This window comes from Marmota monax, unplaced genomic scaffold (genome assembly GCF_021218885.2).
Source record: "Marmota monax isolate L192 unplaced genomic scaffold, Marmota_monax_Labrador192_F-V1.1 WCK01_AAM20220418_F8-fsc00015, whole genome shotgun sequence".
Lineage (NCBI taxonomy): Eukaryota > Metazoa > Chordata > Mammalia > Rodentia > Sciuridae > Marmota > Marmota monax.
Window position 1 is genome coordinate 18,431,087 of NW_026692194.1, and position 22,338 is coordinate 18,453,424.

The 22,338-nt window shown below is 43.0% G+C and overlaps 1 protein-coding gene across 4 annotated transcripts in view; it reads right to left on the minus strand.

Moving 5' to 3' along the window:
* The window catches only part of Ston1 (stonin 1), a 56,284-nt gene that overhangs the window by 22,817 nt on the left and 11,129 nt on the right, over positions 1–22,338 (minus strand). Inside the window, exons 2-4 of one of the 4 annotated variants that reach the window (XM_046424486.2) lie at positions 16,124–16,192; positions 14,282–14,373; positions 11,792–11,965 (exon numbers count right to left, since the gene is read on the minus strand). The exons of 1 other annotated variant lie outside the window; for it this stretch is intronic. The gene's annotated coding sequence lies outside the window, so the exon portion shown is untranslated. Of the gene's footprint in view, positions 1–9,074; positions 11,057–11,791; positions 11,966–14,281; positions 14,374–16,123; positions 16,193–22,338 lie in introns of those variants that run through there. 2 more of the 4 variants (XM_046424495.2, XM_046424477.2) reach the window with 2 other exon arrangements.

The window sequence follows — 22,338 nt, forward strand, 5'->3', positions numbered from 1 at the left end:
AGTGGACTAAACCAAGAGCCAAACAATATTAGGAGATTTCAATATACTACTTCTTTTTTTAATACTGGAGATTGAACTCAAGGGCATTCTACCACTAAGCTACACCCCAGTCCTTTTATTTTTCTTTTCAGGCAGAATCCTGCTAAGATGTCCAAACTGGCCTTGAATTTGTGATCCTCCTGCTTTAGCCTCCTGAGTAGCTGGGTTTATGGGTGTGCACTACTGTTCCCAGATTCCATATCCCACTTTAAATAATAATTACATCATCCGGACAGAAGATCAATTAACCAAGAAAAGACCGAGGACTTGAACAACACTATAGATTAAATGGACCTACCAGACAATATGCAGAACATTCCCAACAGTGGCAGAATGATTACACATTCTTCTCAAGCACACAGAACATTCACCAGATCACGTTAGGTCACAAAACAAGTCATAATTTAGGAAGACCAAAACCACACAAGTATCTTTGCCAACCACAATAGAATAAAACTGGAAATCAGATACAGTAGGAGGAATCAAATAATATCTGGAAAGACACAAATATGTGGAAATTAAACAAAACACAACTCAAATAATGGATAAATGCCGCAGTCTGGCTGGGCAAAATAACCGGAGGTGGCGGGGGGGACAAGCAACTTGTGAAGATTGATACAGTGGGAGCCCCTTTATTGTAGGACAGCAGAGGTATATATACATAACTGAATACACAGCTTGACTCAATTTAGCCTCATCCAGTTACAGCAATCAGTCATTAAGGAATCCTCATCATCTTAATAATTATACACAGCTTAACTTAATTGACATAATCTAGACACAGCAGTCAGTCATTAAGGAATCTCCATCATCTTAATGGCTCAATGGCGTTACTGCTCAAACCACTCCTCCTGGCAAAGTGCCAGGTGCCATCTTGACTTGTCTGTGTCCCTCAACAGATAAACTGTATAGTCCACACATTGCAAACAAAAAAAGGGGGTAGCAAGAGACAGAATTAGAAAATATCCCAAGACAAATAAAAATGAGCATAACAAATTTAAGGCAAGAGCAGTACAAAAGGGAAATTAATGGCCATAATGTCTACATTAAAAAATAAGAAAAATGTCAAAAGAAGTAACATCACTTTATGCCTCAAGAAGCTAGAAAAAAATAAACTAGGTCTAAAATTAACAAAAGAGAAAAATAATAGAATACAGCAAAAATTGATGAAATAGAAAACAGAGCTGGCTGGGTAAGGAGGCACATGCCTATAATTCTTGAGACAGGAGTCCCCTGTGTTTCTCCTTTGCTAGCAAAGCAATAAAATGTTTTCAAAAATAAATAAATAAATAAATAAATAAGAAGAAGAAGAAAATTGAAAATAGGAACAAAAAGCAATGAAACTGTGAATTGCTTTTTTGAAAAGATCAACAAAAATGACAAATCTTTAGCTAAACTCATAAAGGATACAAACCTTAAAATTAGAAATAAAAAAGATGACATTACAACGAATACCCCATAAATAAAAGGTATTCTAAGTGACTACTATGAACAATCATATACTAACAAATCAGATTACAAGAGAAATGGATAAATTTCTAGAAACATACAACCTACCAATACTGAATCATAAGAAAACAGAATATCTGAACAGACCTATAACTAGTAAGATAATTCAATTAGTGATGAAAAATCTCCCAACCAAAAAAAAAAAAAAAAAAATTCAGGACCAGATGGTTTCCCGGCTGCTTTCTACAAAACACTCAAAGAATTGATGCCAAACTCTTTCAAACTCTTCCAAAGAACTGAAGAGGAGGGAACACTTCCAAACTCATAATGCCAGTGTAACCCTGACACCAAAGCCAACGAGACACTACAAGAAAAGAAAGCAAAGGCCAAATATTCCCAAGCAAATATAAATGCAAAAATCCTCATTAAAATCTCTGGAAACCAAATTCAACTGCACATCAAAATGATCCTACACCATAGCCATGTGGGATTCATCCCTGAGATGCAAGGATGGTTCAATGTGCAATAATCAATCAACATGATCCACCACGTTAACAGAATGAAGGATAAAATCGACACAATCTTCTCAACAGATAAAGAAAAAGCATTTCATAAAATTTAACAAATACTTTCAAGAAAAAAATATTCAGATTAGTAATAAAAGAAAATTCCCTCAATATAATTTCCATGTATAAAAATCCCAAAGATAACACCATAAATCCCAATGATTTTCACCAACTAACAACAAATTATCCAAAAGGGAAATTAAGAAAACAATCTTATGTGCAATTATATCAAGAGGAAGAAAATACTTAGTAATAAACATAACTAAGGAAACAAAAGAATATAAAACATCGAAACTATCTAATGTCACTGAAAAAAATTAAGACACAAATATGTAAAAAGATGTCCGTTACTCATGGATTGGAAGATTTAAAATTGTTAAAATGGCCATACCACCTAAAGCAATTATAGATTCAATATAGTTCTTATCAAAATCTCAATGGCATTTTTTATCAAAAATAGAAAAAATTATAAAATTCATATGGAACCACAAAGGATCCTAAATAGTCAAAACAATCTAGATAAAAAGAACAAATCTGAAGGCCTCACACCAATTGACTTCAAACATATACCAAAGCTAAGATAAGCAATACGGTTCGGTACTGGTCTAAAGGCACATCTGCAGACTAATTGGACAGATGGTACAGTCTTGAAATAAATCCATGGTCAATGATACCTGATAAGGGTGCCAAGAATACACAACGGGGAAGGGATACTTTCTTCAACAAAAGGTATTCAGAAAACTGCATATCCCCACACAAAACAATGAAATTGCTACTTCATCTTACACCAGACACAAAAATCAACACAGGATGGATAAAAGACCTAAGGTAAGACCTAAAAATGTCAAACTCCTAGAATAAAATATGGGGGAAATTTTCATAATTTTGATCTTGGTAATGATTATTGAATATGACACCAAAGTACAGGCAACTAAAGCAAAAATAGACAAATCGGACTTTATCAAACCAAAAAGCTTCTGCATAGCAAAGAAACAGTCATGCAAACCATATATATGATAAGGGGTTAATATTTTTAAAAAATACATAAGGAACTCAAATAATTCAATAGCAAAAAAACAAATAATTTGATTAGAAAATGGACAAAAGGACTTAGATATTTCTCCTCAAAAGACAGAGAGCCAACACATACATGAAAAGATGCTCAGCATCACCAATCATCAGAGAAAGACAAATCAAAACCCGAGGAATCATGTTGTACCTGCTAGAAGGATCAGTATAAAAAATAAACAAATAGGGCTGGGGATGTAGCTCAGCGGTAGAGCACCTGCCTTGCATGCACAAGGCCCTGGGTTCCATCGCCAGCACTAGTTGAATGAATAAATAAATCAAAAGTTGGCAAGATAGTACAAATAATGGAACTTCTGTACATTTTTGGTGGGAATGTTAAAATGGTACAGCCACTATAGAAAACAGTATAAAAGTTCCTCACAAAAATTAAAAATATGGCTACCATATTTCCAAACAATCCACATCTTGGTATTTATCCAACAGAATTGAAAACAGGATCTTAAAAAGAGATTTTCACTCCCATGTTCCTTGCACCCAATTTTCACAATAACCAGCAGGTGGAAACAACCTAAATGCTGACTGATGGGTGAAAGAATAAAGAAAAAGCAGTATATGCATACAATAAGATACTTTTCAGTCTTAAATTAAGAGAATTCTTTTTTTTTTTTTTTTTTTTTTTTTTTTTTTTTTTTTTTTTTTAAAGAGAGAGTGAGAGAGATAGAGGTAGAGAGAGAGAATTTTTTAATATTTATTTTTTAGTATTTGGCGGACACAACATCTTTGTTTGTATGTGGTGCTGAGGATCGAACCCGGGCCGCACGCATGCCAGGCGAGCGCGCTACCGCTTGAGCCACATCCCAGCCCCAAATTAAGAGAATTCTAACACAAGCTACAACACAGAGAGAGCTTGAGCAACTCAGGCTAAGTGAAATAAGCCAGTCACAGGAGGCAAGTACTGCAAGATCTCACATATGCAAAGTATCAAAAGTTGTCAGATTCATAGGTAGAAAGTAAATGGTGGTTGCCAGAGGCAGCAGGGAGGGAGTAACTGTTCAATAGGTATAGTTTCAGTCACTCAAGATCAAAAAGTTCTAGAAATCTTCTGCACAACAATGTGAATATAATTAACAATACTATGTTGTACACTTAAAATTTTGTTAAAAAGGTCTACCTCATTGTGGTTTTCACGATTGAAAAAAAAAACTGTCCTATTTTCTAATTAAATCACTAAGTTTACTATGTAGCCAGACCTTGTTATCCTGTGGAAAATATAGGAGGAAAATCTAAAAATCTAATTTATAATAAACTTTTTTCAAAATAAACTAATAATGCATTGACAGCTCATCAGTGAGGTTTATAGTTTAGAAACATTTGTTAATTCATGATCTTGTTCATCAAAATGACCCTGTGAAATGTACATTGTTATTTCTGTTTCATAGGTAGTTTTGTTCCATTGTCTAAAGTCACTCGGCAAATAGAAGACAGAATCAGGATTTTTTAAAATAACAGCTTTATTGAGATATAATTCACATACCATAAACTCTACCCTTTTCAACAAAGTATACAATTCAGTGGATTTAGTTGATTGAGTTGTGCAACCATCAGCACTGATTCTAGAACATTTTTATTTTCCCCCAAAGACCTATTTAGCAGTCACTCCCCATTTTCCCCTTTTCCCAGGCTCTGGCAACCACCCATCTATCTTCTGTCTCTATAAACTTGCCTTTTCTGGACATTTTAGGTATGTAGAAACATACAATGTATGACCTTCTATGTCCGGATTCCACCACCTGGCATGTTTTCAAGGTTCACCATGGTATAGCACCTATCAGTACTTCATTCCTTTTTATGGCTGGATAATATTCCATTGTATGGCTGTACCCATTTTGTTTACTCCGTTCGTCAGTTGGTAGACATGTGGTTTGTTCAGTTTCTTTAGCTGATATGAATAATGCTGCTGTACATATTTGTGAGTTTTTGTTTTTCAGGTAATAGGAATTGAACCCAAAGGCCCTCTACCAATGAACTACCATCCCTAGCCCTTCTTATTTTTTTACTTTGAGACAGGATCTCACTAAGTTGCCCAGGCTGGACTCAAACTTGCAACCCTCCTGCCTCAGCCTCCTGAGTCACTGGGATTACAGGCACGTACCACCACCCCACCTCGCCTGTGTGTAAATTTTGTGTGATCATTTCTCTGGAGTATATATTCAGGTATGGAAAGAACCAGATGTGAACACAGGTCACTTCAGTCCAATCTGATATGAAATTATTCCAAATGGCACCAGAGTCAAGGAGCTGAAAAGACCACTGCACTGACCTAGAGATAGGGTCACCCGAATATTGGGCGCCACGGTCACTCACGAGCTGTGTGCACAGCCTCTCAGAACATTCAGTGATTGCCCCAGAGTGATCTCTGGAGTCCTTTCCAACTCTAAAACAATTCTATGGTGGTGGACATTCAGTTGAAAATTTTTAGAAAAGCAGAAACAGTTACCACCGAGTTCATGGGCCTCAGTGCTAAGGTTTTTAACCAGACACCCAAAAGCAACAGAATAAAACTACTGATGTGAAACTGACAACCCGCTGTGACAGTGCCCACAGGAAAGGCCACACTCCCTCCAGCCCTCTCTCTCCTTGTGGGTAATGAGGGTCTAACCAATGCAATCATCCCAGCTTGGAAAAAAGCCGGAGCAGAGAGAGGGGGCCTGGGGCTCCTCTGGGGACAGAGCCCTCAGTGTTGTCATCTGCTGCCTCCACACATTCCTGAGGGAGGGCACAAAAACACACAGTGGCGCAGCAGCCGGCTGCTAGCTCTCCGGAGGGCACTTCACTGTCCCCTTTAGGCTGAAGCTGCCAAAAAGCACTTGCCCTGGGAGCAGAAAGAGCCGTGTCTGCACGGGATACCGCCAGGGGGCTCCGGGCAGGAAATCAGCAGCAGGGTTTCTTGACCTGTCCTCTTCCCACCCTCCTCACGAGGACTCCAGCCAAAACAACTCCCTACATAGGATGAGAGACTGTGAAAATATTTACTTTAGTTGAGTTTATTAAAAAGAAAGAGAAGCCCAAGAGAAGAAATAACTCAGCTTCAAACTGAGATCCTGTGCCAAACATTTTGCCTCTTCAGTTTTCCCCTGGTAACGTCAAAGTTTGGAAGGGTGGTGTTCGTTTCTTTCGTGTTTGTTTGTTATGAGACAAATACAGTGATTTCCATAAGCCAGGAAAAGAAATCAATCCCATTTCTCTGTAAGCAGACCAAAAATTCTTCTACCTTGAACCCAAAAATCCATGTAAGGTGCACTCCCACCCAACCCCTAGCCCCCTCCTGGTGCAGGATTCTTCTGGAAGAGACCCTCAGCAAATGTGCCATGAGTTTCACTCATCCCAACAGAATCCTGCATCCTGACCAACAGGAACCAAAACTTTTATCCCTGCAGGCAGGAGGCGTATAATGCTGCTCTGAACAAGCAGGTTTGTTTCCTCCATACTCCTCTTTCTCCCCTTTTCTGTCCCTCTTGCTGCCTTTCTTTATCAGACCTTCTGCACATATTTCTTTTTCTGTCATACCTCTGTTACCCCCCTCCCTATAAATGACCTCATCTTTCTATTCTGGCCCCAGAGCCCCCACCAGTCAATTGGCCCAAAGTCAACAACTAGGACCATTTCCATCCAGTGCTTTCCTTCCCTCCTGAACTTCACAGGGAAAGGAGGCCACACCTTGCTCAAAGCCCCAGACTATAAGAAGCCTGCTAGGTCTTGGGAAGGGATGGGAAAGCCCAGGGCAGTTGAGATGCATCTTCTACTACTGTACCCCAGCTGCACGGAGACACTGAAGGCAGAAGTCTTCAAGCAGCAGCATCTGTTTAACCTTACTTTGTTTCATTGTGTTTCCTACATTTGTAAGTGGCATATGATCTAATATACACCGTGCTCCCCAGAGCACTGACAGAGCCCTGACATGGGCAATATCTCATTTAAACTTTATAACAATCCAAACTGGACTACAACATTTAGGCATCTTCCCCAAAGTCTAGAATCCAGTGAGCGCAGAGCTGGGAACTCAGAGCTCCGGGCTGCCAGTCCCCCAGCCACCTTCCTCAGAGGCAAAGACCCTCCAGTCTGACTCTCATTCTTCCTCAACTGTGAACTCCATCCCTCCCTGAACACCCCAAACCCTCCAGAGGGCCTAATTTCAGTCAATCTGGATCATGCTACAAACTCCTAGAAGACAATTCCAGACAAAGTTCAGAGACAGGGAAAGTCACCAAGACCCTGAGGAGTGAGGCACACAAAGAGAAGGGAAATGTATCATGGTAGAAAGTTCTAGAAATCTATGTCCAAGGTTTAAAAATTTATAAGTGGTGTACTTGCTTTTCTTTAAGACTATTAGACATTATTTATAGCCACCTGTTTTCAAAGCAGCATAAGTTTGACCCAAGAACAAATTAGATGCAACAGCCTATCCATACTGGGAATAATGAGGATGTAGTTTCAGCCTTACACATGAATACATATGACAGGGGGCATTCAGAAGTCTAGCACATTCCCTTGAATGTGCAAGACTTTAACAATCCCTGTTTTAGGGAAGTCCTAGAAAAATCAATTATTCTCACCATCCTACATGGTAGATCAGCAACAGGAGGGAACTAAACCTGAAAAATGTGCAAAAAGCCTGCACCTGCATAAGTTCCTACACTTTCTTCCACTTAAGAAATCCTGTGGGAATATTATAGAGATTATCACAAATTGACTCTAAATTATTTCTGAAAGGAAATCACAAATAGCAGTCCCTTTAATATCAATAATATTGCAACAGGTTTTGTAAATAAGAGGCACCGATATGGGGGGGGGGGGAGAAAAGCAGCCTCAACAAAAAGAATTTGGGAATAAACTGTTTCAAGTGATCCCAGGAAAATATCTCATATTATTTGAGTCAAGAGTGAAGTTTTTTAAGGAGGGCTCAAGTTTCATTTGTTAGAGCATTTTCCACTCCATCTGCGAATGCCTGACACGAATTTAAATTCAATATATTTTTAGTAAATAATTTAAAACGATCTTTTTTACTTTCAGCAAAGTAAATCTCTATATTTGCCCTCCTCAGTTCAAAGAATCACTGAATTTTAGAGTCAGGAAGAAATTGGAGGCATTCTGTTCAATGAACCAAACTAACAAACATTTTATCAAATAGTATGTGCACCTGGTCTGCTAAAGGCTGTGTATGGATGCTCTCATTCAATACAACCTCATGGGCTAATAACATTATCATCATTTGTTGAAGAGAAAAATAAGGTTCAGAGAGGTTAAGCTACTTACCTAAAGTCACCCAGCCAGTAAGAGACAGGACCTGAGCTGTGACCAGTTCTGTCTGATCCTAAAGTCAAATACTTCCTGAGGCCTAGGTGATTTGCTGGCATTTATTGTCCTGCCATTTCTGAATACTTTCCCCCACCCTAACTAAAGAGCTAGCACCAGGGAGAGCCATCACTTCCGGTAGCCAGGAGCTCTCTAAACTGGAGGGACATTATTCTCTCCTGGGAAGAGCCTGATTCTCCACCAAGTCCACCACATGCATCTGCATCAGGCTGTGGGAAAGGCAGACTCTGGAACAAAGCTGCTCAAGAACAACAATAGCCCAGCATGGATTTGGATCATTTCTGAGAATGACTTTCACAACTCAGCCTGACCTACTTCCTGTCCCTTCTTGACTGCGTCAATTGCCATCCTATCTTTCATAATGAGCAATTTCTCAGAACTCTTGTCTAACAAATACCTGTAGGTGCCCCCTCTCCTCTAGAAGGTGTCTTGGCATACTAATTCTCCAAACTCCGTCTAACTCCTTGAAAAGTCCTTCTTCCCATTTCACCCCAACACCCTCTATTTTGATGTTCTTTGAAGTTTCCTTTGCTTTTCTTCAGAAATCATCCAGAAAGAAAGAAAGAAAGAAAGAAAGAAAGAAAGAAATCATCCAAAAAGGTACATAGGACGATCTACCTTCTCCTGCAGATTGAAGAAATCAGATCAGATGCGTTGGGTTGGCAAAGCAGCATTCCAGGCCATTTGCAGCTGATGACGGTCCCTTTCAATATGTCTGTGGAGAACACCCTCCAGTGTGTCCCTAGCATCTGGCTTCTTGTAACCGCCAGATGCTGAGGGAGGACTGAGGCTGAGGAAGTATTTGTTGGAGCTCAGGAGGTCATCACCAATGCCTATCTGTTTCCTCCTGGTATCAGCCCCGAGCCCAACTGTCACTGTTGGGCTCAATTTTCCTCATGCCTCAGGAACACATCTGGATTCCCAAGAACACCCTAGCCTTTGCATAAGACCGAATTTAGTCTTTTATGCCTCTGACTTTTTGCTCTGTAACAATACTGCATAATCCAGAGAAAGAATGTCTTAATGTCGGTATCTGTGTGGTTTCATTGGCTGTTTCCCAAATAAGGAATTCTCAGATTCCCCACAGTGCCAGATTCCTCCAGAGCGATACAACTAGACTGGAGCTACACTTGAAAAACCCTAGTCTTGTTTTGTGTGGTTGGAGGAGTGCAATCCAGTTACCCGAACTGCTCCCCCAGGATGCATACGGTGGAAACAAAGTCAGGCAGACCAGTGTGTAAAAACTCATTGTGGAGAATTCTCTTAAAGGTTTACTATGCTATGACAATGTTTCAAATATCATTCCTACAGAAGTTTTCCCTTTAAAAGGAAAAGTAAATGTTTGAAACAGAAAGGAAACAAGACGTCAAGGAAAATGAAAAGCCTCACTTCATTTTAGGTCATGGAGAAGTAACCAGTCCACATGAGCTATACTATTAACACTTATGTTGTACAGTCCATAATGTTCCATCCAAACCTGTGGTATTTAGGTAAGCTATGCAACAGGAAATACCATTTGTAAAATATTAAGCCACAGCATAATCTCCCCATGCCTTGTAATACTATCGGCTCTGATTCCAGCTCAGCTGCCCACCCTGCCTCTCCCCTGTGGCAGTTAACCTTCATTTTTCTGGCATTGAATTTGGGTCCTGGTTATTTCTTTAAGCTTATTTTATAATCTGTTAATTTCCTACATTTTGGGAGGAATGACAGAGGTTCTCTCTTTGACCAGACTCTAGGCAGGATCAGAGCCTCCTTCTTAAACAGGCCTGTCGACTCTGACCTATAAAGCCTTGAACAAGAACAAACATGGCTTCTTATGGTTCAAGGCTGCATCCCTCCAATGATACTGGCCTCCCTTAAAGTGCCTGCTTGACAAAACTCAAGGCTGCCTGAAGAGTTTACTGTTTGTTTCAGCCCACACCTGAAGGTAGGGTTCCCGTTTTCCAGGCTTGATGGGAGGGTAGAAGCCAACTTTGATAAACACCAGTTTGCAAACTTAAATGGGTTTCACTTGGACCAATGCCCTTCCCATGTTGTGTAATTTTTTCACTTCCTGACTCTACAGGGCTCAATCTCCCTTCAGAAGTCTCAGTCATTTCTATACAAATTAAGTTCAGTTCATGCTGGACTCTTTCCCCTAATGCAATAGTTATCACCAATGAAAATCTATCCTCAGCATTTTAAGGTCCCGCTGTTTATCTCTGACAACAGTATGAACAGATACCAAGCCAAAGATGAGAAGTTGGCCATCTGCAACCTTGGCCAAACTCGACCATTTTGGCACCCTGATCTCAGACACCCAGCTCCAGAACTATGAGAAATGAATCTCTTGTTTATAAGTCACCCAGTCCTTGAAGACAGCATCTTCCAAAATGGAGAGAAGTTAATAGGGTAGGGAAAAAAGACCCAGTGTCACATGCAATTGAGAATTCCTGGTTTAAAAGATTGACAGGTCTCTTCATGGCTACCCTCTGCACAGCCTATAGGATACTAATGTGCTTGAGAGCCTTGAGGAGGAGGAGGGAGCTTTCCTCATAACATACATGGCAGGTGTGGAACACAGAACTAGAGAACACACAATACACCCTTAAATCCAGATACCTCGGCCTTTTCATTCTGTTGCCGGCTTCTCTTCCATGACCTGGAGGATCAGCTCTGGGGCCCCTAGTGGCTTCGTTGAGTTGGCAGGTTCTCAGCATAGCTCCCTGGACTAGCAGCAGCCACAGGCTGTTTCCCTGGTATACCAGCAGTCCTCATGGGGGAGGCCCAGGCAGGGGAGCAAAGAGGGCCAGGCTAGGGTCAGCCTCTCATCCGCATTTAAGTGAGTGGCACAGACCTCTTGGCTGTCTGTCAGGCAGGCTGCATGACCAAGTTTTATCCAGGTTATGAAGGAGGGAGTCAGATTAACTGGGGGCCTTTCCTAAGCTGGACCCAGTGCTGGGACCCAAGGCTCGACCAGCCTCTGCCTGGCCTGCAGCTCTGCTCTTCATTCACAACACCATACCCTAGGACTTGTGGGTGGCAAGACAGGCATTTTGAATCCCAAGTAAGAAGAGCCCTGCTCTGTGGGATTCTGACCTCTAGTTATAGCAATGGCTCAACCCACAAAGGCAGAAGAGCATGGAGGTCAAGTGCTACAGGCTGTCATGTCAAAGTCACCTGGCTTCTCATCCTGGTTTCTGGAATCACTACCTCTGGGACATGTTGCTAAGTGTCTTTTGGCCTTCATTTCCTCAATCTATAATGTGAAAATAAAGAGTCTAATTCATAAGGGCCAAATAAGTAACTTGCCACATAGTAGGTTCCCCAAAAAATGGCAACATAATGCTTACAAGCATGAGGTTTCCAAATCTGCATCATCATAGCTCCAAGGCCAGGGCCTGAGCAGCAGGCAATACCAAGCTTGAGAGGTCGCCAGCGAGAGTCCCAGGGCTTGTGTTTGACCCTGAAAGGTCTCTCATTTTCCAGCAAGAGAAAATCAAAGTGCAATCCTGGCATGTGCTGACCTGGGTTGTGATATGAAAAGCACAAGTTAATAAGCAAGTCAGCACAGCAGCTGGAGACATCAAAAATAATCAGGAAAGAAAGATTAAAAGTGACATGGCCCTTCATACATGCAGCTGATGACTTACTTTAAGGTTATAACCTGAAAACCTGGGTCCATGCTTGTCACCCACAAACCAAGACTTAACATCACTCTCTACCAGCGATTTGCTTTCCAGGGGACATATGGAAGTGCCTAGAGACACTTTGGGTTGTCATAGCCATGGGTGTGGGATGCTACTGGCATCTTGTAGACAGAGGCCAGAGATGCTGCTAACACCCTATAGTGAGTGCATTGGACACACAGGGCAAAGAATTATTCCTCTGGAAACATCAGTAGTGCTTAAGTTGAGAAACCTGCTCTAGGGTCAGGGAGCTGGGAATGTGGCAGGACTGGGGTGCAGCCTTCCGCACTGGTCTACTTTGCAGACAATGCTTTGGAAACCTCGGTTTGGCAATGTGCCTCGGATCACACAACCAGAAAATGGTTCTGTCAGAATTGGTCCCTGACTCAGATCCCAAATCTCATGATCTTCCCACAACACCACACTAACAACCAGGGCAGAAATCAGCATAGGACAAGAGGATAAAGGGATATTTTAAAAGAGGACTCAAAGGATTTAAAGGAAAGGGGGCAGGTGGAATCTGGCACTCAGAACAGCAGAGCCCTAGAACAGATACAAGACACAGGAACGTTTAAGAGGAACCGGGGGCTAGCAGAGAGAGTCAGGGGTCTTTCTGGGCTAAGTGAGAGCTGAATGCAAGAGAGAAAGAGAAAAGCCACAGGGCTTCAGAGCTGAGGGCTGAGCCAATTTATAGAAGGAGGCAATGAAAAGGAGTGACACACCCAGGAAGCCCAAAGTAAACCCAGGAGACAGAGACCCCAAAGCTGGAAAGAGCTTCTTCCTGGGGTGCTGAAGGAGTGCAGAGGACAGGAACAATACAGACAGGAAGACTTTGGAGTTTGGGGATTTGGTCGGTAAAGACAAGGGTCGGGGCCAATTTCAGCAGCTGAGCCAGGCTGCCAATCTGGAAGAAAGGGAACATGTTGCCCACTCGCCCTACATGGAGGCCAAGCTGCTGCCCACCCACGTCACCACCCAGACCCTAGGTTTTTGCAGTGTGATACTGTGTTGTTTCCTGGGTGGACTGGTCTCTGGCAGCCCTTCATACCCTACCTACTTTCTGGTTTCAGAGGCAGCACAGAAAGGACCCCAGGGCTTCCCACTCTCCAGAAAATTCAGCCCACTCCTGGCTGGAAGGAGGCAGACAAGCAAGCCTTCGTTCCAGCGAGGGCCTGCAAACAAGGTCTGCTTTCAGAGCTGCTTCTGGCATTTGTGTTCCGTGGGTTCCTCAGTGGAAAGAGCAAGGCACTCAGAGAGAGAAATGAGAGAGGGCATTATCCCCACAACGGTCCTGGAGAGCTGGGCTGTGGTTACTAGAGGTGGTTCCAGGACTTTTATTCTGAATTCTCCAAGGAAACCATCAAAATGATGTGAGATAAAGTTAGCTGATGGTAGCCTGGCTCAGATCACACAACTTAAACATGTGAATCTCCTTCCTTCTCCCAGGAGGCCCAACTGCTCCTCCTGAAGATAAGTAGAAAGTCTTGGAAGTTTTAAAAACTTTAAAGAGGATCTCTCTCTCTAGACTTAAATATTTAGTGGGAGGCGGGGGATGGGGGGGGAATCACTCAAATCAAACATTTTGCTATGAAAATTGGTCAAATAATTTATCTTAATTATCATGTAATAACCTTTAGTGTTTGAAGGAAGGCAAGTTGCTCAATAGCCCAAAAGAAATATTTAATGCTCTAAACTACAATTCCTTCCCATACACCAGACAAGCTGTGGTCAGTAGGAACAGCCCTTCTGACCTGATTGGGATTGTACCCTTATAAGAGGCCCTACAGAGCTTGTTCATTCCTATTGGGGGAGGACACCGTTAAGAAGGTATCATTTATTAAGCAGAGCAGGCCCTCACCAGACACCAAGTCTACAGTCACTTTGACCTTGAAATTCCCAACCTCCGCAACTATGAGCAATAAATGTCTGTTGTTCCTGAGCTGGCCAGTCTAAGGTATTTAGTTACACTAATCCACACAGACTGATAGTTTACCTTAATGGGTTCTTGCACATACTAAATAAAGCAACATCTGTGAAATGGCAGTGCGAGGGAGTGATCATAAACAGACTTATTACTATAGGTTCCTGCTTCTACAGTGTGTATAACCTGGTCAGAAAGACTAAAGAAAACAACAAATGAGAGATAAAACGTACCTTGCTAAATGCACTGGGAGACCGGGAGTGGCCAGCAACCCAGGCAACATGGCTCAAGGGCAGGGACAGCTTCAGAGGGAGGAAATGAACATCTGCTCCAGTAGAGAGACATGGGCAGCAAATCAGGCATTCAGGATTGAAACACTGCTCGTGTTTCTATTGATTTGGGTCATGTGCCACTTAACGCTGGTGTAAAAGAAGTTCTCCCACCTGGCTTTATTCACCCCAGTGAGCAGACACAAAATATCCACTCATGCACACATTTGTCATCACTAGGGCAGGTCTCCTCTCTGGCTGTCTGAACTGGGCCACAAGCCAACAGAGACAACCCGGGAGGTGATCAGGGCTGCACACATGCCCCCACATCAAATGTACTTTGGTATATCCATGGCCAGTCCTGGATGCTACTAACCACAAAGGTCACTGGGAAATGCCTACATCACTATAGCTACACAGGCTGAAGCTACTGAATTGCAGAGACAGGAGCAGGTTTGCTTCTGTCCTCTCCAGCCCCATGGACTTTCATGAATGTGTATAAATACTTAACAACTTGAGCGATCCCAAAATTAGGAGAGATTTTTTAAAATCACTGATTAAGGTTATGAAAGATCAGCATTTACTTAATGTCTTGGTCTCAAATGCAGACATGAGCACACAAAAAATAATATTCATATCTCTAAGTCCTCAGGGAGTGCTCGCAAAATACTTGTGAATTTTATTGCATCTCAGGGGCCACCAAAGGCTTCAAAAGAATTTTGCACATAAAGCAAAGTCTGATTGGAAACATGTAAGTGGGCACCAATGGTTGGATTTGCCACCTAGCACCCTCAGGGTTAGCTTATATTTAAACACACAGCTCTTGCTTGTATTCTCAGTCACAGATGCTTGAACATGTGGCAGACTGACGACCCCTTCCTCTGGGCTCTAGAAAACTCCCAACCTGCTTAGGAAGTCTGTTCTAAAGTCACCCTGGTTCCACCCTGGACACAGCCCTGCCCAGCATGGCCCACAGCTCCAATAGATCTATCAGAGCAAGCAGCTTGCCCTGTCTGAGGTGCTGACCACTCTATGCTACACACCTTCACTCCCCACCCCCCACACAGAGGCCCTCTTCCCATATTCCCCTCTCCACTGTGATAAGCACACAGATGTATGTCAGGTCTTGGAGCTGGAGTCGTAGCCCAGCATGTGGAAGCTTTGTTCCAGCTCTGCTTCTCCCTGGCTCTGGAAGTTCAAACAAGTCACTGCTAACAAGTGGTTTCCAAGGTCCCTTCAAAATCCCACAACCATGACGATTCATTCTCCCAAGATGGGGTCTGCAGAGAAGCGTATACCTCCCAGAAGTCTGCTTCCTGCCTAAACTCCTCAAGACTCCTGCAACCACACTGCAGGCCAGAGGCTTTCCAAAGATGCCAGGTCACAATATCACCTTGCCCCCATCCCATCAAGAAGGGATCCTGTTTCTCCTCTCCTTGAATCTAGGTAGATTTTGTCAACACTCTGACCAACACAATGTGGCAGAAGCAACAATTCCAATTAGGGGCAAAAGCATCAACTAACCCAGAGACCTCCCTTGCCTGCTTATTGGAGCCCTGAGAATCCCTGAAGAAGGCCAGGCTATTCTGCCAGGCAGAGAAGCCACATGGAACAGCCACATAGGGCAGCATTGTGGACATCCAGCCAGTTGAGCCTTCAGTGATTCTGATCCCTGTCACCATCTAACTGCAACAGCATGAGAAATTCAAAGCAAGACCCTCCCATTGAGGTTGTAGGACTCTGTGTGTGTGTGTGTGTGTGTGTGTGTGTGTAAAAATGTACATCTGACAGGGAAAGATTCACCACCATGCAGTTCAGGATCTCCACCAAAGCACAACCAGGCAGGCAGCCATCAGGAAGCAGAGGCTCCACCACCTGTAGGGGAAGGTGCCTAGTTAGGAAGACAAGCAGGGCAACAGGCTGAGCTGACATGATGAGGTTCCTCATTGAGCATCCTTGCTCAGTTTGTTGGGCCCAATTACCAGGGCTCAGGGGCAGTAGAGCCTCACTCACTTAACATAGGGGGAGGGGCAAGGCTTAGATGGACCTGGCCCTTGGCCATGGTTCAGGCCTTGGAGGGAGGAAAAGTGGACTGAGTTGAATTACATAGCTACACCCTGGGGGCTTTAGGACAGCAGCCTTCCTTTACAGGAGGGCCCCCAGCTTGGTTATACTACGTCCTCAGACCTCCTACCCATAACCACTTCCCCCAGGAAACCCCAGTGTAGAGCTCAACTTATTCTCTCCACTGTGCTGTTCACTGGGCCACATATCTAGGGTGCCCAGCAAGGATCGGGCCACACCAGAGTGTGGATGTTAATTCCAAGTCTGAGACAACAACTTCCTCCTGATTGACTTAGAGGAAGCCAACCACTTGGAAGTTCAACAAGAAGGACTCAAGAAGTTGTTCAACTCTGCATTTGGGTTTTTTAGCCTTTAAAGATAAAGTGAAACCTTGAGCCATACTTAAGAAGGAGTTTTATCTACTTCTCCTCTAGGCATACATGGGGAAAATTCGCAGCTGCTTACCACGTGGACAGCGGCTAAAAGCACCAGTGAAAGGACTCAGAAAGCATGGATTCTGTACTTGGCTTAGCTTCTAACTATGGGACTTAGGGCAAACCAATTATCCTTTTTAGCCTCAGTTTCCTGATCCACAAAATGGAGGATATTAGTATGTATTCCTGTGGTTTAGTTAAATAAATGCCCAAATAAACTAAGATTATAGCAAGACTCCCATCTGATGAGAGCAGGTCTTTCCTCTCACTTCAGAATCCCCAGCTAATCTCTACTAGACCCAGGGCCACCTCACTAGCCAGGGACCCTACCTCCAAAGCCTTCACTCTTGTCTCCCATCCATACTAATATTGTTCCAACCCATCCATCTGGAGCTGGCCTGATCTCAAGGACTAGAACCTGCCTCACCACCCTTCCTCATCCCTGACCTATATCCTATTTCCAAACACTGCACTCAGCTGCCAACTGCCAAACTCAGACCCCAAGGTCTGCCTTCCAGGGTCCCCATTGTCTTTGACACTAGATAGAAACAATTCATTCCCTTTTCCTGGTTTTTCTGAACTTGGGCACAGGGCAGGTTTCAGGATGAGAAGCTAGCATCTCTGTTCAGGACATCCTTCACCCACCAGAGGCCCGCACTCCACACTTCGCCTGCAAAATGAAGCTCCAATGTGCTCTTCCACATCAAAGGACTATGGGGAGCACCATACACGGGGATGGACGTGACAGTTTCTTTGAAACCTATGAAGCACTAGGTAAGTTTCTATTGCTCTTGCTACTCTTGTTCACGGTCTTTAGTGTGGTCTCAGACTCTGAGTCTCTGGAGGCCTGGGATTGCTTCCCGGGCAAATTCTTTTGGTACAATGACCACACACAGAGAATAAAATTGATGCTCTTTGTGACTCCAGTGCTGTTAGCAAATGCAGTGTGATCCACAGGACAGAGGCTGGGAGAGAAGTCAGGAAACCTGGGTCCTGACCTCCTTGATCTGCCAATGAATTAACCGCATCGCTTAACCACCCAGGGCATTTTGCTTTATGTGCATAATAGAGCTTACAAGCCACCCACATTCCTATTCACCAGGATACCAGGAGAGCAAAGAATTTGAATAGAAAAACACTGCACAGTATTTTAGTGGGCATGGAGAGTTAGAAAGAGGAGATGACAAAGAAAAATGAAAAGGAAAAAGAAAGAAAAGAGGGAAAGCAGGCATTTGGGGTAAAGTATGAGGTTCTTGAGAATGCCAGGCTGAAGCCGGGCATATTGACCATGCCTGTAATTCTAGCAACTTGGGAGGCTCAGGCAGGAGGACTGCAAGTTCAAGGGAAGCCTCAGCAACTTAGCAAGGCCCTAAGCAACATAGTGAGACCCTGTCTCAAAATAAAAATAAAATTATTTTTAAAATTTTTTTAAAAGTTGGGATGTAGTTCAGTTGTAAAGCTGGTAAAGCATCCCTGGTTCAATCTCAGTACCAGGGAGAAGAAAAAAAAAAAAAAAAGCCCAGCTGACATGCTAGTGAAGTTCCCTGTATAGAAAGGGTCTCCCAAGCCTGAGAGTCAATATCTAGGTTAATTTACCCCAGAGGGTCCAGAAGACAAAGCTGAATGAAAGAAACCAAAGTCTTCCAGCACCTGAGATACCAGAAACAGCTACACTCGTTGCTCTTTGCTTATACAGCTCAGTTCAGAGCAAGAGGCAAATGAGGAAGTAACAGGCCCACCACCTGTACAAACTGTGTAAAGGACTCGAGGGGTCCTGGTCAGGCCACATCCTGGCACACAAGGTCCAATTCAAGAAACATTCAAACACCGAGACCTGAAAGTACGCGGGGCACAGTGGTGTGCTCCTGTAATCCCAGGAATTGAAGAGGCTGAGGCAGAAGGATCACAGGTTTGAAGATACCTCAGCAATTTAGCAAGGTCCTAAGCAACTTAGCAAGCCCCTGTCTCAAAATAAAAAAATAAAAAGGGATGAGCGTGTGGCTCAATGGTTAAGCACCCCTGGGTTCAATCCACATTACCCCCCAAAAATAAAATAAACCTGAGTGTTTACTTAGATGAGATTCACTGAAAACATGAGAAGCAAAGGTTCTCTTGGAATGAGAAAAATAACTTTTAACATCATTTAGTTTCAACCTTCATAATTCAGAAATTTTTAATGCAATATCCCTGGCTGAGGATTTATTCAGCGGCTGCATACACTACACTCTTCAAGCGATAGAGACCTCATTGTGTTTAAGTTAGTTCATTTCATTCTCATTTGGACAAGATTAAACTCTTCTCCTTCCTATTAACCCCAAATTAACCTCCTCCAGGTCTCCCCAGATGCTCTGGAGGCCTAAGTCTAAATATTTTTTCCTTTACCAGCCTCCAGAGAACTTGAGGCAGCTGGTAGGGGTTTCCCAGAGACTTTCCTGAGAGCAGGACAAATTTTCAGTGTATCCTAAAAGCAAACCACCCAGCCCCCTTCCACACTTCTTTCCTGATGGTGACCTCAGGCCAGCTTTGACCTCAGACTGCGGTGGGACACTGACTGCTGTCCCCACTCTACTCAGGGCATTGCATCTTGGTCCTGCCTCTGGCTTTGTGTTTGATTTACAATGACTTGGCTTCCTGCCCCAATTTAGGCAAATGCCGGTCCATCTTAGGACTCCATTCGGACATGCCACGTGATGAGATTAAAAAAATAACAGCTCCAAATTCATTTCCCTTAATGGAAAGCAGCCGGTCATCTATCTTTAGGCCTAGTAATGACTGACTTTAGAAACTGTTCAGCAGACATTAAGTATTATCTTTTCTGGCATTTCATTTGACAGATGAGGAAACAGAAGTTTAGAAAGACAGAATTATTTGCTCATGGTAATAGAGCTGAGAAGATAAACTAATCTTATTTTCCAGCCCCATATTCTTCCTATTTCAGTTAAGCAGAAGCAAGGCTACATTATGCCTCTCTTCTGAATATATTTTGGGATAAATTTTCCATAGTTTGTGTGTAGTTACATTCATTCTTTTTTTTTTTTTAATATTTCTTTTTTTAGTTTTCGGTGGACACAACATCTTTATTTGTATGTAGTGCTGAGGATTGAACCCAGTGACACGCGCATGCCAGGCGAGCGCGCTACCGCTTGAGCCACATCCCCAGTCCCGCATTCATTCTTTCTTTGACTCAACAGAAATTCACTAAGCACCTTTTATGCACTTTGTAAACACTCTCAGTAAGACCTGAAATAAGGTTCCCACAGGGATCTATATATTAGTGTGTGTGATCACACTGTGTGCACAAGTGTGTGTGAATTAAAACTCATGCATGAGGCTGAAGTTGTGGCTCAATAGTAGAGCACTTGCCTGGCACGTGAGGCACTGGATTTGATCCTCAGCACCTCATAAAAATAAATAAAGGTCATCAACAACTAAAAAAAAAAGAAAGAAAGAAAAGGAAAAATAAATAAATAAAAGCCAGGGACTTTCGGTCTAAAAACGAGAAGAAATTTCTGGCCTAAAAAAAAAAAGAAAAAAGAAAAAAACTCATGCATGCATACATCCACTCAACAATAACCAAACACTTTTGAAACTACACACCACTGCAAGTCAAACAGTCACATTCCACTACCGCAGGGCATTCTCCTTCTAGTAGAGGCCATTCTCAAATGCTGTTAATGTGATAAAGCCCATCCCAGGCGTCTGTGGGACTCAAACCCAGATGCCTAATCAAGACTGGCAGGAGTGGTGGCGGTAACTACCCATAATGGTGGTGGGGGACTGAAGCTGCTGGCCCTAGGGAATTGAAAAAGCCTCTAAGAAGAGTGGACCTCTGAGCTGAATCTTGACAGTTGATATGAACTGATCAGGGAGAACAGAGTGAGAGTACAAAGGCAGGGAGGCAGAGGGCCTGATCCTGCCAAGGAAGACAGGCACAGCTGGGGAGGCAGACAGGTGGGGTCACAGAAGCCATTCTTTATTATGCTAAGAGTGTGTGTTTGCTCTAAATACAATAGGGATTCAGAGGCAAAATTTAAAGAGAGAATAAACAGGATCAGATTTGAATTTGGGAAAGCAAGCTCTGGCAGAAAACAGGACAGATTAGAGGGTGGCAAGGCCAAAGGCAGGAAAACCTGGCAGGAGGCTAGGCAGAATTCAGGTGAGAAACCGACATTGAACCTGATGGCTCCGGCCCCTACACGCTTCAAGTTTGAAATATATCAGGGGAGAAGAAATTATTTTTCACGTATGTCTCTCTGGGCACAGGTAATTTCCACAAAGCTCTACAGAACTATAGTATCACCTCATTATTCTCCTTGGTGATTCTGGTGGCCCCAGAGAGTGATGTCACTGCTCAGTAAGTGGTGGCTGACTGCATGAGCGGTGGAGGTGGAGAAGTCCTAACCAAATAAAGTCAGGGTTCAGGAAGCACAGAGAAATCAAGTTTAAGCAAGGCAACATCTGAACCAAGACAAACAGAAAAGTTTCAGGATGAAAGGCATAGAGTGAAGAGCACAGGGAGCATAGGAAACCAATAAAGCAGCCAGCGCCTGCTGTCTCTGGTGGGGAGATTCTGCATATCTCCCTTTGCAGAGTGCACTGCACACAGCCCATAAAGCACCCTCAAGAGAATCTGGGAAAGGAGCCCTTCTGGTCAGACAGGCAACAAGAGGTAAGAGTCTGCAGCAGAGTTGGCACAGGGGGTGTGCATGTGTGAGCAGTTAAGTAGGAACATCTGGCAGCAAAGAGGACTGTGCGGGTGAGAAAGAGGCAGATGCCAACAGGCAGGGGGCTGTTTAAAGCTGGCTAAGCCCCATCACATGTGCCATTCTCTCTTGCAGATGACAAAAAATGATTAATAAAGAGGATAATGTTAAGCCCAAAATAATGTATTTTCTTGCTGGAGGAAAATGCTGATCTAGGCAAGTCTGAGCTTTCTTGGAACTGGAGGATCCTGACATTATCATCGAATTCCCAGGAAAGTCTGACCATTTTTTTTTCATAAGATCATTTTTCCAAAAATCAGGAGCACTTGACCATTGGTGTGCTACTTAGAATGACCCCAACTGAACACTTTCCACTGAAGCCATGACAGAGCAGTGAGACTTTCACAAAATTCATGAGGTTTTGCTTCAAGCCACACAGGAGCAACAGGCCCAGAGCTGCGCTAAGCAAGCTTCTCAGGTGTAAAGATTTGAGATTAAAATATTTCTCTGTTTGTATTAATGCTAAACAGAGGCCAACAAAAACAAGGTTTGTAACATCAATTACTATCTTCCAGGCCTTCTAAATTGGCCCCGAATATGTATTACCGTGAGCTAGGAAAAAAATATTCAAAGGGATGAACAGGGGCCAAGATGTCAGTCCCGTCTCTGAATTTCTGGGTCATGGCTGTTTTAAATTAGATTCTCAATGCTGTTTCCATGAAACTGTTGGCTTAGCTCTGCAGTGGAAAAGCTATTTTTGTGCTCTGGACCACAGATATGAAGGCATATCCATAATTTTAATCATTTTGTTTTCATAATG